The sequence below is a fragment of the Corvus brachyrhynchos genome, unplaced genomic scaffold (assembly GCF_000691975.1).
Source record: "Corvus brachyrhynchos isolate BGI_N302 unplaced genomic scaffold, ASM69197v1 scaffold11, whole genome shotgun sequence".
Taxonomy (NCBI): Eukaryota; Metazoa; Chordata; class Aves; order Passeriformes; family Corvidae; genus Corvus; species Corvus brachyrhynchos.
The window spans coordinates 3,171,468-3,189,864 of NW_008236965.1; the positions used below are offsets into that span (position 1 = coordinate 3,171,468).

An 18,397-nucleotide genomic window follows, 5' to 3' on the forward strand; every position below is an offset into this window, starting at 1 on the left:
ACACCTCAGAAGGGATATAGCTAGAAAACTTGTTTCTACCATTAGATACCACCTGCTTTGAATAGTAATAAACAAAAAGTGAAGAAAAGGAGAAAACAATGTTCTACAGTTGTATTATGTCTCCTGCAGCTCAATGAAAGAGCTCGCTGGTCTGAGCTAATGAACATTTACTGTATGCTCATTTTATGGGCTTTGAGTAACTCTTCTCTGTTAAAAGACTTTTTTCAGCACATATGGGCTTCCAAATATAGTGAAACCAATTTGCTTTGAAAAGCAATATATCTGCTAAAGGGCAGTGTTATTTTCCTTTAGGTAAAGCAGAACTTTTATGCATAGCAGGATCCCAAAATACAAAGCCCACTAATCAGGGGCAGGGAGAGACAGCATACTAACACTAGTTAAAAACCTGGTGAAATATTTTAAAATCTTGAAGGATCCGGGCCTCGAACCCTTTATAGCAGCTATTCCCAACTACTCAAGCTCCCGCCAGCACTTAAGCAAGAATGAGCAATCACTATTTTACTACCTATGTGTCTATTAACAAAAAAAAATGTTTATACATTTGAAGGATCATTTGTAGACATTACACTGAGAATACACTCAACAGTGATTAAGGAAAAGCAGGTCTGCCAAGAGATCTGCTTAGTAAAGGAATGAGACCTCGCTGCCACACCTTGTGCACTGCCCCATTCATCCCTGCCTGCCCCACACCTCAGGCCCTGTTCTCATGAGGAGTTGAAGCTTTTTCTTTTTCCTCTTGCTGCTGTAACTCCATAAATCTGCAAGCCAAAGCTAAAACCTGGAGTTCAGAGACTTCTAGGGTCTGGATGCTATGTCTGCCAGCTGAGGACACCAGGAGGCAAAAACCTACAGTCTGAGAGGGAAGTTACCAGGAGTCTGCCAGTGAGAAACACTGGCAATGAGACCGTGCTGGCTTTAGGGTGTGATACCTAAAGCTAAGCATGGTCTGTGAAGTGTCAAGATGGGAACACCATGCCCAGACCCTGACTGTAAGCAGTGGGAAGTCAGGTTCCAGTTCAGCTCTCCAGCATCACATCCTGGTGGCACTTGAGCCAAGTAGTAGCCAAGACACCCACACAGGGCTGGCTGATGTGATGTGGAGCTTAGGGAAAACCTCAGCCTGCTGATGGGACACAGGACGTAACACCAGAATAATTTAATAATAATTTGCTGCATTTAAGTACATGAACCTTGACTCTACTCAGTCTAGTCAGCAGGGTCAAGGGGGTTCACCTACAACAGATACCAGGATCTGGCCTGGTCAATAGCTCTCCTGGGTCAGTTAACTATACTGACAGTATGGTTGTATTGAAATTATTAGGAAATATTTCTACACTGATATGGTAGACAAACATTGGAACAGGCTGCCCAAGAAAATGGTGGAAAATGATCAAAAAATGTGTGGATGTAGTGCTTATAGACATGGCTTAGTGGTGGACTTGGCAGTGCTGGGTTAATGGTTGGACTCAATGACCTTAAAGGTGTTTTCCAACATAAATGATTGGGTGAATTGCACTCTAAATGTAGTAACACAACTGAATTCCTCCTTACCTCTGGAGTATACCTGCCTCCATTCACATGGGAATAGAGCTGGGAATATACCTACCTCTGCAGAAGGCAGGTGTACAGCTGAATGAGGTCCAGCCTCCTTAAATACTTGCTGGGGCTGGTTAAAGTGCTTTTCCTCTTCAAAGTAATTGCTGTGCACAGCCATGCATGGAAAGGTCCTGGGACAGAAAAGTCCTTACGGTAGATGAATGTGGTGAGCACTCCCATGGGAGAAAGGATCTGGTTTCTGATCCTGGACTGGGGGCCTGGTGGGGGGAGGGGAAATTGAGTTTTGTTTGTTCATTTGGCAGAGAAGGGAGAACAGTTAGTCGTGGGTTGCAAAAATGCATCCTCAGTCCTGGTAACTGGGAGAAACCTCTGACTATTTTTCTACTCAAGTGACTGACTGAGTAAATCACAGGGCTAGAGAGCTCAGTTCCCCCTTACCTGCTCTTACCCTGTGTCATTGGTATCCCTAGTTTCATTATGCTGCAGCAGAAAAATAAGTTCTGGAGGTTACTCCTTACCTGGCCTCGCTGAACCCTGGTCTCAGGAGTCTCACATTGAGTTACACAGCGAGGAGGAAAAACTGAGAACTTTTGCTGCATAAGCATCCCTGTTGGAAGAGACCACCAGGATAGAGAAGGCATATATTTGCTGGTGAAGGGATTCCCTGACCAAGAAGCACGAGCGGTGCCCTACACCACAGGAGGACACAACTGTTGAGATACAGCACGACACATAAACAGGGTCCACAGAGTAATATTACACCAATATAATATCCTGTGAGGGTGTTATACGTTTTGAATCATTATATTCTGAGAACCTGTCTGTCGGATCTGGAAAAGCTTCTTCTCCAAACAGAGAGACATTCTGGACCTCAAAAGTGCATCAAGTGTCGACAAAATGGCACCACCCCCTCTGCAGTGGCTCAACAGCTGGGGCTTATACCATGTCCAGTCAGGACAGGTTGGCCTGAATTGCTTCCAGGACATCAAAAAGCTCTTACATTTCAGCAGCAGTTCTTGTTTTCCACAGCAGTTTGACCTATTGTGTTTGTGGGAATATTTTTTTTACAATTCAATTTACAATTCAACCTGCCACAATAAATCAAACTCCATATATTAACAAGAGGTTCAGAGTAAGTTAAATATCAATGGATTAATTAAATATGATGGATTATGATTGCCAGCTAACATAGGCATTTGCAATGTTATTGTATGTTTTAATAAACAGTCCTCAAATTAATTTGTGAGGATAGTGCCTATTCTGAATGTATGCTTTGTGCCTTGCCTCCCCTGCCCCACTTCAAACAACATTATCTGCTGCTGTGTGGTGGCAAGCTCCTCTGCATATGGAGCAGGTGCTCCCCAGTTATCACAGACTGACATTCAGCACCTTCGCTGATATGTAGATAATGTCAGCCTGGAAAGGTGGCAGGCAGCATCTTGTCCAGCCTTCCCTGTGGTATGGAAAGATAAGCATCTCCAGCTGTCAAAATCCTTCTCCTTTCTTCTGTATGCAAAACTTACATCCCATTTGTGGCAGCTGAGGATGAGAGAGATGCCCTTGGTTTAACATGCTTTGCAGTTAATCCTCTCCAAAGTGTATTTAAAGCCAACAGCAGTAACTCAGTATATTAAGGGATTTGGTCAGTGACCATATTTTAATGGCCATCAGATTGACAGTGCCCCCTTTATATTGTAATTCTCTTGTGGTGCTTATGCATGCATTGCATGTACAGGCTAAAAGGGATGAGGGAATGTAATAAATCCTGGGGCCTGAGAGAAATGCAACCCTGGCCAGGAATGAAATGTGCGCCATTTCATCAGGTTTTTGTATCACTACCTATCTCAATTTGCAGAAACAAGCTGCTTTTAATTGCAATGAAGAGGTTGATGCCTGGTGGTTAGTACTTTAATCACTTTAAACAGCACATGATGATGTAAGCTGGAGCTATTGTGCTTGCTCTAAACTGTGGCCTGTGATGACACAATGTGATGAGACAATGTGATGACATGGACTGTTGCAAATCTAGCAAAAACAACCTCTAGGCATAGGTACAAGGCAATAGTACTATAGTATAGGTAACTAGTACTATAGCTGCATAAAATATTTTGATACTACAAGGAAATATTTTTAATCCTGTTTTCTTGATGTTTATGTGATTGCACTGTGACTGTATTTGTCTGAAAACTGTTGAGTCAGTACCTGGTTTCAATCAGCTTTGACAGAGCTTCCAAGGGTATCCTACTTTTGCCAGCTCTGTGAACATTGGGTATCTGAATAGTTAAAAGAGACACATTTAACACCCTGATGAGAGAAGAGGAGGAGATAAGAAAAGAAAGGAAAGATCAAAAAGAGAAAAGAAGACAGACAAAAATTCTTGTCTTATAGACATCAGCACATTCACTGCCAGATGAAGACCTTGGTATATTCACTTCTTGCCTTGTCCCCACTCCTGGCATCAGGTAACCCAATCTGCTCACAGCAGCTAAAAAGCAGCACCTGGACTTTATACCCTGCCCAGCACAGCTACAATCAACAGCACAAAGACACCTGGCCTTACTGTTCTGGGGTTCCCTGTGCTCCACTCTGGTGCATGAACCTCCATGGGCTGGGGAGAAACAAAAGCACGGGAAATCAGGAACCTGGAAGAAAATGCATTTGACTTCTCCATGTAGGAGCTGATTACTTTTAGCCACTGCAACAGCTTGTCGCTGGTCTCTCCTGAGTATTTGTGTGCAATTGGGCTTCAACCAGCAGGACTCTGAGCAGCTCTCAGTCATGCCCCAAGGCTATAAATTCCTGGGAGCAGAGGAAGGGACAGATCCAAATCTCCCGCAACCTGGTGGAAAGCTTTAACTGGTGATTTATTACACAGCAGGACAAGCACCTGGCTGCTTTTGTGATAGGAAGCTGCACAACTCCAGAGTATGTGTTGCATCCCTTTTGGAGGCAGGCATTTGACAGCAGCTGAAAACCAGACTACCTTTGGTAACTCTACTCTTGTCACTCCAAGTTCCACAGATCCATTCTGACATACCTGACCCTGTCTGTTCACTGCATAAAGGATCCACAGAAGATCCACTCAGATGACTCCAATGGATTCCTCCAGCAAGCAGTGCCTGGCACCCACTGTCCCATGCTGACATCATCCTGTTCAACAGGTATAGAGTCATAGAAAGGCTAGTGCTGGGAGGGACCTTAAAGATCAAGGCAGTGATTCTGCAGCTGAGGAGCAGCCTTCCCAGGCCTGCAGGCAGGCTGAGGTGGGAGAACACTTCTAGAGGTGGTCAAGTTCAACTCAACCCCCATCAGTCCAGGTGTGTCTCACCAGGGCTGAGTCACTTTTCTGGACCTGCTGGTGACACTTTTCCTAATGCAGCCCAGGGCACTGTTGGCCTTTTTTGCAGGTAGGGACTTTGCTGGCTCCTGTCAAAGCTGGTGTCCACCAGGACCCTCTCATCCCTCTCTGCAAAGATGCTTCTGAACAAGACAGCCCCTGGCTCATGCTGGTGCCTGGGGTTGTTCCTCCCCAGAGGCAGGACTTGACACTTTCCCTGGTTAAACTTTATGAGGTTCCTGACAGCCCATTACTCCTGCCTGTTCAGGTCCCTCTGGATGTCAGCACAACTTTGTGGTGCACCTGACACGCCTCCCAGTTTTTTACCAGCTCCAAGCCTTATGCTATCCCACAGCCAGAGCCTACTGTGGAACAACACCAGGCCTTGGTGTGAGCTAAATGCAGCAGTGAGATAATTGCCTCAGTAGTTCCAGCCAGGGCTGAGCCTTCTGTTTGGGGTGCTCTGGGGACCAAGAGACCAGGGCAGGAATCTGGTTTATTTACTATTCTACAAGTAAAATTACAGTTCTATAGAATTTACAAATGAACGTCCAAGGTCTGAAATACCTCAGGTGTGCAAATATGGAGACCATGCCTTGAGCCTTCTTTGTAACTTGTGGGGTATGCCCAGCCCTTGCCCTGGAGGGATCTCTGCTGAGATAAGAGATTTCACAATCGCCCAGCAGGACTCCCTGGAAAGGCAACCACTTCTTTGGTCAGGGCGAGAAAAGACAAACCCACAATCCTTTAAGAGGCATTATGCAGATTTCATCGTAACCCATTGGTCTGTACCCATCCCAGATCCTCGGTAACCCATTGGCCTTTATTGATCTCCTGTATCCCTATAAAAGCAAGCCCAATGGGTCCCTGTGGGAGAGAGGGTTCTCGTCCCTGGCTCACCCCTTCGCCGGAGGGGACCCACAATAAAGCTCCCTTCGTGCGGAACCAGCCACACGAGCCTCTCGTCTCTCTCTCTGGTCTGGCTTGGAGGCTGCCCTGCAGAGCTGAGCTGGAGTCATAAGCTGATAATCACTAAAGAGCTCACATCTTCTGCGTGGGCCCTCCTGCCAGCAGCTGAGGGAAGACACCAGATCTCGGGAAGGCGATTCCTTTCAGGACCATCTCCCCGGACCGGCCACCTCTTCCTGGGTCAGAGCCGCTGACCCCCTTCTCCAGCTGTAATAGTAACTCACCTTAAATTTTTAATTTCTGCTTTGCAACTACTTGTCTGAAAATATATTTCATGTGAACTAACTGCTGTGCAGGACTGAACCAGTGGTTTTTTGTAAGACATGCTAGATACAGCAAAAACCACATTTCTACCTGCAACACAAATGCTTAACTCCCCCATCCTTATGTTTGTTCAGGCCCAATAAAAAGTAATGTTCTTCATTGCTTTTTCTACTCATAGCCATTAGAAATCAGTATAAAAGAAAAGAGAAAAAGTGGAAAAAACTCAGAATCTGAAAATTTTAGTGCAGTGCTACTAGAAATATGGGTGTATTTTTAAGGCAGCTCCATTTGACTACATTCGTGCAATCAAAAAGGAAGGTAAATGAAAATTTGGGGGGGGTTTTTTGTATTGTGACTCTCTGTTTTACCTTTCCACAAGTAATAACAGGTTCTAAAATTTTGTGAGGTTTTTTTGCCTGAACAGAGATTTTACATGTATTTTTACTGCAGGTGAATGTTATGATCCAGTTTAAACTCAGAAAAGCAAGCTAAGTCTCTGTGCATAAACTGGAAAGAACTTAGAAGAGTGTAAATATTCCCAGAAACGAGATTAAAACCAAACGAGGTTAGATGTTGATGCCAAAAAATTGATGTATTTTATTTAATAGTAAAAGAGGCAAAGAGAAAAGAGAAAGAAAGAAAGAAAGAGAAAGAAAGAAAGAAAGAAAAAGAAAGAAAGAAAGAAAAAGAAGGAAAGAGAAAGAAAGAAAGAAAAAGAAAGGAAGGAAGAAAGGAAAGAAGAAAGGAAGAAAGGAAGAAAGAAAGAAAGAAAGAAAAGAAAGAAACTAACTGTGCGTGGGGAGGGTGGGAGAACAGGGAGAGGTGACAGGGGTTAGGTGGAAGCATAGCACCCATCCGAGGGTCCCAATGACGTCTCGTTGCTCCCCTCCATCTGGTCTGCTGGTGGTGAGGGGCCCCCATCGCTGCCGGGGGCACGCTGCCCCCCCGTGGATTAATACACGCTGTGGGCCAGGTGGGAACGCCCACGTGTCTCCCTTGCAGGGGCCGGCTTGACACTGTCCCTTGCAACACTGAGGGTCTGTTGCACCATCTCTGGTGCTCTGGTGCAGGGTCTGGGGACCCCTTTGAGGGGGGCCCCTGTGATGGGCCATGTCACCCCCTTCTGCTGTGGATAAGCTTCCCCTCCCCGGTGAGGACCCCTCAGCTGGGCTCCTCTGCACAGGGGAGGATGGGCAGTCACTGCACCTCTGACCACAGGCTTTTCCAAGATAGCCAGAGCCTCTCCTCCCTCCACCCTTTGGTTTGAGGGTCTGTGCAAGCCTGGCAGCTGATAGCCCTGGGGCTGTGGTCTCCACCTTGGAGGTGTTAAGCTTGAGCTTTGTGAATGTCCCCAGCCCTGAGTTTGTTACTTTATCTTATCTTCATCAGGGAGTGGTGTAAGGCCTCAGTCAGGGCCCCATTCAGGGTGTGGTAGTCCTCTCTGCAGCTTTTGTAATACAGTTTTAAAAGTCCTTCAAGAAAATGTTTAAGTCAAAAACTATAATATTTCAGTCTCTGACAGTGAAGTAAACAGAAACAATGCAGGTAAACAAAATTGCAAACGTGTCTGGGGTAAAGGTGGGGAAGATGATGAATCTATAATCACACCTCTGTCAGCCTGGCTGCTCTCAGCTCACATGTCAGGATGGTGCTCTCTAGGTATAATGGAGATCTATAAATAGCTGCATCATTATATAACCCAGCAGCAGTCTCATTCCCTTTCTAAATATAGGCTGTGCAGCAAAGGACAATCTGGTGATGTGTTGCTACTGATACCGATTAATAGCATGACTCACACTGCCCAGCTAATAAAAATGTAATGTGTACCTTGGAGGCACCACACCGGATAGGGTGAATTTATACAAGGGAAAAAAAAAACCATACTACATTTGATTTTGTGACCAGTGAAGGAGAAACTGAAGTCTAAGCAATTTCATAATGCAGGACAATATTACATTATGTCTCTCTAATCATAATGACTTCAAAGAAATGTGAAGCTGTCATTAATGAAATGTTTAATGTCTTGTGTTCTGTTCATAAAAAATAGTTTATTGCCTTTGAGTAATTACTGCAAACTCATTTAGGGGGTTATAATAATCTCACATTTCCTAGGTCAACATGGATGGCATGCTTGGGATGCCATTCAAGGGTGGGTTGTGTTCACTCAGGATATAGGTGCAGAGCTCTCACTATCAACCAGGCTGCACATGCAGAAGGGAGGGAAAGGCTTCTGTAAAGTAGAAATATTGTTTGTGTTAAAGAGCTTTGAGATCAATGCAGCAAATTGCATCTAAGGCACATTTTGACCTTCAAACTCTAATTATCATAAATAGTGAGGTATGTACACACTTGTTCAGTCATATTGCCTGTGTGCTCCCTCACATCCAGTCTGCAATCAATATTGCCATTTCACACACAAGGATTTTGCACCCACCTTTTTGTTTTTAAAGTTAGGGTGCTGTCTCTGCTGAAGCCCTTGCTGAGGTCTTTATTTAATTACATGGGGAAGATGAATGTTTAACTCTAACTTGTGACTTTGATGGAAAGTGCTGCAGTGGTTTCCCCTTATAGCTCAGGACACTGATCTTTGCTCAGTAGGGAAAAAAAGGCAAGAGCCTTCTGCAGTGGATTGCAGCATCATTTTGTACCATCTTCACCAATTTGTCCAGACTTTCATGTCTTTCATTAGAAACACTTTGGTGGTCTTCCAGAAGCCTGCTTATGCAGTAAAGCAGTTCTTGACAGGAGTAAAGGTCCCGAATTGATGTAATATCTGTTACTAGAAAGAAATTGCTTGGGAAAAAGAAGTAACTCCCTCCAGCCTTTGCAATAGCTGGGGATACAGTGAGGAGACCTAAGCTCAGGCAGGTCTCCCATTTCTGTGGGGCAGCTCCTGCTGCTGTAGCAAGGCCTCTCATGCTCCCTGCTGTAGCTGCCTTGCCTGGCAGCAGCAGAAACAGCAACAGTGCCCCACTGTGTCCCAAAGCCACCCTGCCCTCCTGCGCAGTGTAGATGTGGCTTGGGGACACCCCTTTGCCCCTGCCTTTCTCAGCATCTGGGCGGGAGAATAATTTCTGAAAACATCTGGCTAATGTCATTTACCAGGATCCCAGTTTTCCTTTTGTCTGGCTCAGTGTAACCCAGAAGCAAAACCATGCTGATTCCACACTGGAGTGCTTCAGCCATTGCATGCAGCAGGTCCAAGGAGGGTTTCCAGGGGATATCCGTTGAAGCACTGGGAAATCAGAGATCCCATGTACCTTAAGGAAGCTGGTGTGAACAAAAGCTCAGCAGCTCAGTCATCCTAGGACCCAGCATCCTAGGACCCAGCTCCTCCTCACCTCCCTGTCCAGCCAGCTGCCGCAAAGCCTGTCCCTCCCTGCACCTCTGGGGAGAGACACCACAGTCCTGGCTTTGCTCAGCCTCTGGTGTGAACATTGCTGTGAGATGTTCAGTGCTTTCACTTTCATGCTCATCTCTGAATGAAGCTTGGTAGGTCAGGAAAGACAGGTGATGTCAGATGGTTTGGGACACCTCTGCAACCTGGCATGGACATACTGGAGGCCAGAGCCTTCCTGGTGTCCTTGGACAAGCGAGGCAGTTCTTGCTCGCCACTGAAACAGGTGATGCTATATAAGGCTGAGGTTTCCTGGCTGGAGGCCACACACACAAGCATTGGATAACACAATCTGAAACTTCATCCTTGACTTCTTTCTCAGTTATATCCTGTCCACTGCTTCTTCAGACTCCAGCCCGATGGTTCAACAGTAAATTGACCATTTCCTCAGCATACAATACCCCATGGTGTTTTGCTGAGGAAAACCTTAGGTTAACAAGCACCAGAGAAGAAGGGCTGTTATGCACAACTTCTTTTTTGCACAATTTCTCTGACTTCCCAGACTCTTGCTTCAAGCAGTTAGGTGTTCTATTTGCACCTCCAGCAGCCACAATGTCAGTAATTCTTAATTTAAGTGATTTAGCTGAGTTTTCCATCAAAACAATATTTTTCCTTCTTTCCCCTCAGGATGTAGAGGTCTGCTCCAGCTGCTTCCCTTTGACAGATTTACAGTAATAAAAAATAAAGTAAGAAAACTGTTATTTTGCTTTCAAACACAAATCTTTTGTGACAGATTAGACATGGAGTAATAACCTATCCAGCTGGAGGAGTCAGGTATTTATCTGCAGGACTGCACAGCTGTATTCAGCAAAGACATGGTACCAGCAGCTTGATCTTGGTCATGTGAATAACCTTAAAACCTTTTAAAATCCAGGGGAATGCTAAAGAGACACTTAAAGGGAACTTGCACAGAAATGACAATACTTATCAATCAGGAAGGTTCCTGCACTGAAAGCCTCAGCTCTGCTACACAGCCCTTGTGGTCCCCACCAGTTCCAAATGCCCACACTCAGCTGAGGCTGAGCAACAAGGTACCAGCAGGCAGCCCAGAGCTGCCTCATGCCACGTGAGATATCTCAAAGCCCTAAATACAATTCTTGGGGGCTTCCAAACCTGACAACTATCATGAACCCTAAATCTACTGTATGGTGAGGAGGAGCCATACCCAAAGAGGAAAGCTACCATTTTGATGAAAAGTCACATACGTAAAGATTTGTGTGTTCCTAGGTATTTCTATCTGGCTTGAATGGTCCTGAAGAGAGGCTGAAGATGGATAGTGAGGCAGAAGATGGCTTCCCACCAGAGCCCCCTGTAAGTATTGGTCTGTAAGGCATTTTTAGAGCAAATATAAACCAAATGGACATTTTAGTGTTTATGTTAAAGTGCTGCTTTCATTTTAAATGAGAGAAGGCAGAGGAACACATTTTAGATACTCTTGTGGATTGTGAGCTTTCCAGGGAAAATCAGACTGCTTCTTTAAGAGTGTGCAGATCCCATGGGAAGGCTCTGGGACAGGTGTTCCCCAACATATCAAACCCCACACAGCAAGGAAATCCAGGGTAATTGGGTCTGAAGGCACATGCAAATGTAGTCTGATGGTAACACAATAATTAAGTCCCCAAGCAAGTACTGGGAGAGCAGGGATTGTTCTCTGCTCTACTCCCTACCAGAAAGCACTGGCAGGTTCTCTGACACTGGACATGTGGTGAGGCCACACCATTGCCCCGGGAAGACAGCCTTGCAGGCAGGATTTAAAATTCATCTGGCTGGCATTTCCCCAGTGGCCAGCTCCTGGCAGCACGCTGCCACAGCTGTTCACTTGATCCTCCTGAAGGCTCTTGGACTTGCCTCACCCTGTCTGTGAAGTTTCCAGCCATCAGCACCCATACCTTCTCAGTGAATCCACTGTGACTAATTTACAGTTTCTTCCCTGATTTATTAGTTTGGAATGAGGGACAAATCATTAAACCCCAGGCCTTTTATTAATAATTTGCAAATGGGGAAAATGGTTCAACTCTTGGTATAGATCATTAGTTACATCCAGTTCCCCGCAATTATGTAAAACATGGCATTTGTTGCTTGGATTGTGCAGGTTAAAGTCACATCTAGGAAGAAAATATGCCTCTCTGTGGCTTGCTGCAAAGCATCTTGTCTTCTACAAAACAGCTGCAGGAGCAGGAAAGAAAAAGAAGTAATGTGCTGCCTTAATAACCATGCTTGTGGTCCTGTGGAGAACAGAAAGGTCTTCATATACTAGCTGCAGGAATAAAGGTTAAGGTCCAGGACAGCATGGTGATTCAAGCCTTACAAGCAGACTGAATTTGTTGAATCTTCCAAGTTAATACACAAACAGCCAGGCCAAAGTAAAAAGATTTACAAAGCTAAAAAGCCTTTCTGGCTTAATAAAAGCTAGTTAATAAAGTTGGGAACTGAATATCCATCCTGCCCATCCCTCTGTCTGAAAGAACCACATAGACCCTGTCTGTATTCATGTATGTCTCCAGGGCCACTCCAGGTGTAAGAGCCTCTCCTATCTCCTCCACTGCTTTTGGCATGATGTGTCATGAGTCTGCCTGACCCAAAGAAGCCCAGACAACAGAGGACTTTAATATGATGGGCAAACAGAAAATACAATCAGGCCACACTTTCCTGTGGCACAGATCCCTGTCACTGTATCGAATTGAGCAACAGGAAAGTGTGAAAGAAAAGCAGCCGGGAGAAGCACACAGTGGAGCTGGTTGTGAATATGTCCAAAAGGCCCTGAAAGCCTGAAGGCAACGTGACACTTCCAAAACATGTTACCTGTGTAACACAGGCAGGTCAAAGTGTTTTCATAAGCTCTCTGTCCTGCACAGTGCCTCGTGCTGTGGTGATGGCAGCATCCCTCTCAAGGCCATTGCACCTTCCTGCATCTTACTGCTGGTGCCTCTCACCACCCACTGCTGCTGCTGCCTGCAGTGGGACAGGCTGCACTTCATTGCCTTCAGTTTACACTTTCGTGCATCCCCACCTTCTGCCTTACTTCCTGTTTGGATGTTTTAACACTGCAGAACAGTTTCTCTCAGCACACCCCCTCCCCTGCAGCCCACCAGTGGAGGAAAAATCCCCTCCACAGCCCCAGCTACAGTGGGGTGGCAAATGGTGATAAACATGAGTGAGACTAAGTGCTGCCATGCAATTCAAAGCAATAGCTTTGAACATTGTATTTCCTTTCTGTGCTTAGAAATGGAATTTCTCTTTTTGGCAAGAAAAAACCCCAGCACCCTCCATGCTTTGCATATCCAAAATTAACACAGCAGGGTCCATATGCTAGAACACTCTAACCAGGCAAGAAACCTTACAAAGGGAAAACTTGAAGATTTTAGCCTTCATTAACAAAATGCCATCACAGTTCATTCAAAAGTTGGAATTATTTAAAACCCGATGTGTCTTAATCCAAAAGTAATTCTAAATGGATGGCTCACTTAGCAGCTGTGTTCTGTGATGAAGCCCTTGTTAAATCTAAAATAGCCTTTATTTTATTATAATAATAACAACCAAACCAGATGCTTTAGCCTACATTTCATATTTGAAGGTACTACTGATATAAAAATAATACCTTGTAGGATGGTCCTACACGGTGCAGTCTATGCCTCGAAGAGACAAGAGAAAAGGAATAGCCTGGCAAAGAATTATCACCTTTATTATATAGCTGAGGAACAGAGGCACTGAGAGATTAGCTGTCTTGCTCATAATACCATTGGAAGGCTATAGCCAGACCTAATAGGGTCTGGTTGTGCCAGACAATATGTTCTCACTACACTGCCATCTTTCTTCAGTGATGTACATGGCTTATTTTAAAAGCTTGGTTAAAGACACCCAATTTCTCATGGCTGAATCACACATTAAAGCTGAATAACCCTTCTTCTGCTGCAGATGACTGCTGTGGACAGCTGTAGTTCTAGGCACTTGAACACTACAAAAGAAGTAACATACTAATTTTAGTAAAAAAAAAGACAACACTAAAGTTTTAGGACCTGAAGAGAACATTAAGAAAAGATCTTATTATCCTTAACTCTGTGTGTTCTTATATTGTCAGGTGACAGGTATGTGGTTCTGTACAGTATTGCCATAAAAAGCCCAAGATTTAAAGCACCAGTAATATCCCTGACATACACTGGAGATGTGATAACCTGGGTCACAGTGTTCAAAAATCCATCTGATTCCAGGTGACTACAGACAGAAGTGTGCATGGTGTAAAGATGTTGCTATATGTTGTATCTGTTGGTGTTTTCCCTTTGCTGAGGGATTTTTGTTCACTGATGTGGTCATTTCTCTCACTGCATGCTCAATTTAATGGAGCAAATAGGGTAAATCTTCCTCTGGGCCAGCTGCTTTGTTTACATAACCCCATGCTACCTTTTCTAGCACTTATGTATTTTTTAAGAATATTTAATTGGAAGTGTAACATTGGGTGCAGGGGTTTCAAATAAAGTAATGGTGCATTAATTTTTTTTTTTTTTGCCCAAGTTGCATCTGGTCTTCTAAATTTTGATCTAAGTAAATAGAGAAGAAGACAAGAAAATGTGAATTGCTTGAGATTTCTGAGCAGCTGTTAAGGAAAGGAGTGATGTCTGGCCCTAAGAGTAAAGCAGTGGAAGAGGAGACCTGGTGCTCCAGGTGGTCTGTGTTCCTACAAAGCACCACAGTGGGTAAAGCAGCCATGTCTCTGCAGTCCCCACTGGAACTCATCCGGAAATACACACACCCAGTCCTGATTTTGTGTTGCAGACTGAGTTTTTCCACCTGGAAAATGGCTCTCTCTGGGATTTCCAACTCTCTAAAATCCATCCACACAAGTCCACTAATTATTGTTGCTCTTCTAAGGACTGAGGGCCAAACCATTGGTGGCACCAAAGATAGTTTCAAGACTGTTGCTTTTCCTTGGCACCAAATTTTCCTCCTGTGCTTCTGCTTTTGCCCTCAATGTGCTCACGAGCTGCAGGAGCTGTATTTAGTGTTGATGCCTCCCAGCTGACTGGCAGCAGGTGGGCACAGTAATGGTCTCTTCTCTTCCTGTTTTTACCCAACCTTTATCTCCTCACATTAGCTAGCTACTTTATTTGTGAAATAAAATTAATGGCCCAGGTGCAATCAATTCCAAGTCCTTCCCAGACAGAAAATTTTGGCAGCACTTAATCTGAATGTCAGGGGTTCTGCTAACCAGTTTTCAGCTTCTAGTCCTCACCAGGAGGAGCTGAGCCACTTCTGTCTTGGAATACCTTGCTTCCACAATCACTAGAGAGCCCAGTCAGGCAAAAAGGCAGTTCTTTATCTCTGAGAGAATACCTCTACGGATTCACCAAAAAGACACAAATGAGAGATGAAGAAAATGTGGAGAGGACAAAGACAAGGCAAGATGACAGCAGAATTAATAATTTCTTTCATTTCTAAGCAGCTCTGAGAGCCAGCTGTGACCTCTTTGAGGCACTCATCACACTGCAAACAGTGATGTGTTTAAAATATTATTCAGGCAAGAAAGGGTGACCTATTAGGGCCTTAACTTTCCTAGCCAATCTACCTTTTGCAGCAGACAATGCTTTCACAAAACTGCATTTCTTTTTCCTCTGTTACTAGTCATTGTGCATAAATTTTTACCCCAGAAGTTTGCTACTCTAGTGAGACCACTTTCTGCAATTTAAAGAGCTGAAAAACACATTACATTGTTAGTCAAAAGGGAAGGAGATAAAAGGTTTGAGATTTCTAACTTAATTTGAGATATTCTGTGCTTGTGTTGTGTGATAATGTTAAAAGCGTGGGTGGACACTGGTTTTGTAGTGTCTGAATTTCTCAGGGCCTCTTCCCAGCACTGCAATTCACTTACTGTACAAGCTACCATGCAGAGAATGACATTATGTTCCAAACCTGTGGAAGGAAACCAAGACAAAGCTAATAAGGAAATGTTTTCTTCGAGTGTGTCAAGGACTGAAGGCCAATTGATTTTTCAGAGGAGTCAAAAGCAATATGTATCTCCTCAGCGTCTTGAAATCCAGGTCCAGTTATATTTTTTCTTCGTAACTCTGGCAAACAGGCTGCTTTCATGGTTTCCACAACTTTGTTCTCCTATTGCAAGTCAGGTTGCTTCATTATTTCTAGTGGGGTAAAAATATTTTGGGGGGAGTCAGGCAACTGGAGAAAGATCAAAGGGCAGCATTTCGTTAAGCAGGTTGTCTTGGGGGAGACCTTATGATGTTGTATCCCATATCGCTGTTCTATGCCCAGAAATTAATTTTTTGCCTTTTCTGTGCCTTTAAACAGAGCCTGAGAGGGGGGAAAGAAGAAAAGCCCAGCAAAACTTTCAAAGCAGTTTACAGTTTGTTTTGAGGGACACAGATACACAGACTCCTGTGCGTTCTGCTTTCTGCGGTGGAGAGCGGAGGAAGCACCCTGCTCGCTTTCCAGCCAGCTTTCGGCCTTTTTTCTCTGGAGGGAGACAGAGAGTTGAACTTTTGTTTTCCTGGGACTTCATTTTTTTTTTCCCTTTTTCTCTGCTGGACTGTTTCAATGTCAGAACACATTAACTTCCCACGTGTGCCTTGGCCATGGAGGTGGGCCCACCACAACCCAGCTCCAAGGAGGGGGGAGAGAGGCTACATCTACAGAAGGACTCTGAAATTTTCTGAAGGTTTCTCTCCACAGCGAGAGGTTTTATTGTTTAGCATTATTATCCTTTTTCTGTGTGTTTGTTAAATTAATTGTTTTTACCTCTTTCACTTTCCTTCAAGGAAAATTTATTCTTTGTCCTGAATGTGGTGGGGGAGGGATAGTTGTAACCTGCCTTCTCTCAGAGGATATATTTCCAAATTTGCCCAAACTGGCACAAGGTACAACATAAAAAACAACATAAGTGTTCACATTTACAGGAGGCTGGATTTTTAGACTAACATGCACATTTGGCGAGGAACACAGTGATCTTGTAGTAGGAGTGTAGTGCAGCTTCTTAGAAGGTAATGAAGTAGAAACAAAAACTTCATACCAAAGTTTCTCCTCTTCAGATTTAATTTGTGTTCCCCATGGTACTTGAGTCTTTCCTTTTGTGATACACCACAGTGCTTAAGCCAAAGCTGCAGTATCTGGGTCTCTGCTGGGATAAAGCTAAGGCAGGTTTTCCAGCTAGAAGTTCCTCCATGGCAGTTTGCCGTATGCCTTTGCTGCCTGATGCCATTTTAGACCAGACTGAAAGAAGGGAGTGTGTGTGAATTTTAATTGTAGCTAAACCAGGAAATCACCCACTCACTCCCTCAGTGGTCATGTGCACTGGATGAGTGCACTCCGCATTTCAGTGCCTTCTGAAAGGGTGAAAGTTCAAGGTTATACTTTCTGTTAGCCATTTGTTCTTTAAATATTTTCTTCTTTTCCAGCTAGGTGGCATGCCAGAGCCCATAAACCTCTTAATATTCTAGTGTTACCTCACAGCTTTTACAAACAAGGTCATAGAGAACAGAGGAAAAACATATAATTAATAATTATCAAGACTTACTGCTGTGTGGGCTGCAAGGCCCTGCTCAGAAATTAGAACCAAATTATTCCAGGCTTTAAAAAAGGTAGTTAAGATATCCAGCATACTTAAATTATCTCCTCTGAGAGACTACACCAGCTCCATTAGCTCCCTGCATGTATTTTGCTCAATGCTAACATGTACCACATGCTTTAAATCACAGCAGCCGGTTCCTTCCCACTGCACTTGCCTCATTCCCCACACTCCCTGAAATGCCTTTCCAGTTCCCCTTGCCTTGTCTCCTGCTCCTTAGCCCCCTATTAGTGCCAGCTGGTCTGGAACAGCCACACAGATTATTTAGCAAAGCAGGGGAAAAAGGGAAAATATTTCAAATATTTTTTGAAATAGCTGCAAAAATAAGTAGTGCAATCCTAGTCCCTTTAGGAGTCCTCCAGGTTTGTTTCCGTCAGTGAAATGAGAGGGAACTACCAAGCAAGGTAAACCCTTATCCATGGTACTTCTAAGCAATTTGATTTAAACAGTGTATAGTGGCACTCATTATCAAAATCTGAAAGTTATCCAGGGAATTATTAAGGATGCATAGATTTTAAGACAAGGAGGCACAAGTATGTTACCTAATCTGACTGCATAATCCTGGATATTGAATTTGTCTCATGTTCCCCCAGGTTATCCAGTAGTTTATTATTACGTAAAAAATTATTTTCTAGGCAAAAGTGTTTATATAACAATCTAGGACTCGTTCGTTTACCAGTGAATTTCCAGAAAGAAATTTACTTTGGGTTTGGAAACTTAAAAAGTTGAGTATACATCCCCATAAAGGACATTTGTCAGGGATGGACCAACACACTCCTAGAAAATCTCTCCCTGAGAAATCTGTCCTCTTCTTGGAAAGTAGCCCTTCTGTTTCAGATTTTATATATTCCCTCATCAAACATTGTGCATGTCCTTTGCCCAGGGACAAGGTCTGTGGTTAGTCAAATAGCACTTCAAAGGCATCTATTTTGTGCTAGTAAAATAATAAATTATTGACTCTTAGATTGTGATGTATTCACCTAGAAAATAATTACTTATGCTCTTCTGGCAAATAATAGAAGGAAATCAGATTAAGAGCATTTATTCCATAAATAAAAAGTAAGATTGTACCCAAACATCTGTCACCAAACTGTTTCTGCAACCCAAATCCATTTGTTAATTGTCTCCTCTCTGCCTGGAATGCAGCTGTTTAAGTAATTTCTGAAGTAGCATCTCTGTCATTGACAGACATCTGTGCAGAACCAGTGATGTGCAGAGAATATTTATAGAGGGGCAATCATGCCTTTCTCATCTTCCCTCCTCCCACCCACAGCTCTTTGCA

General features: G+C 43.9%; 1 long non-coding RNA gene across 1 annotated transcript in view; it reads left to right on the forward strand.

The window, feature by feature from the left end:
* Positions 1-16,032, forward strand: part of LOC108445249 — a 290,571-nt gene extending 274,539 nt beyond the window's left edge. Inside the window, exons 16-18 of the long non-coding RNA XR_001860038.1 lie at positions 10,773-10,856; positions 13,624-13,753; positions 15,843-16,032. This is a non-coding gene — a long non-coding RNA (uncharacterized LOC108445249). The remainder of the gene's footprint in view (positions 1-10,772; positions 10,857-13,623; positions 13,754-15,842) is intronic.
* The last annotated feature ends 2,365 nt before the right edge of the window (positions 16,033-18,397 follow it).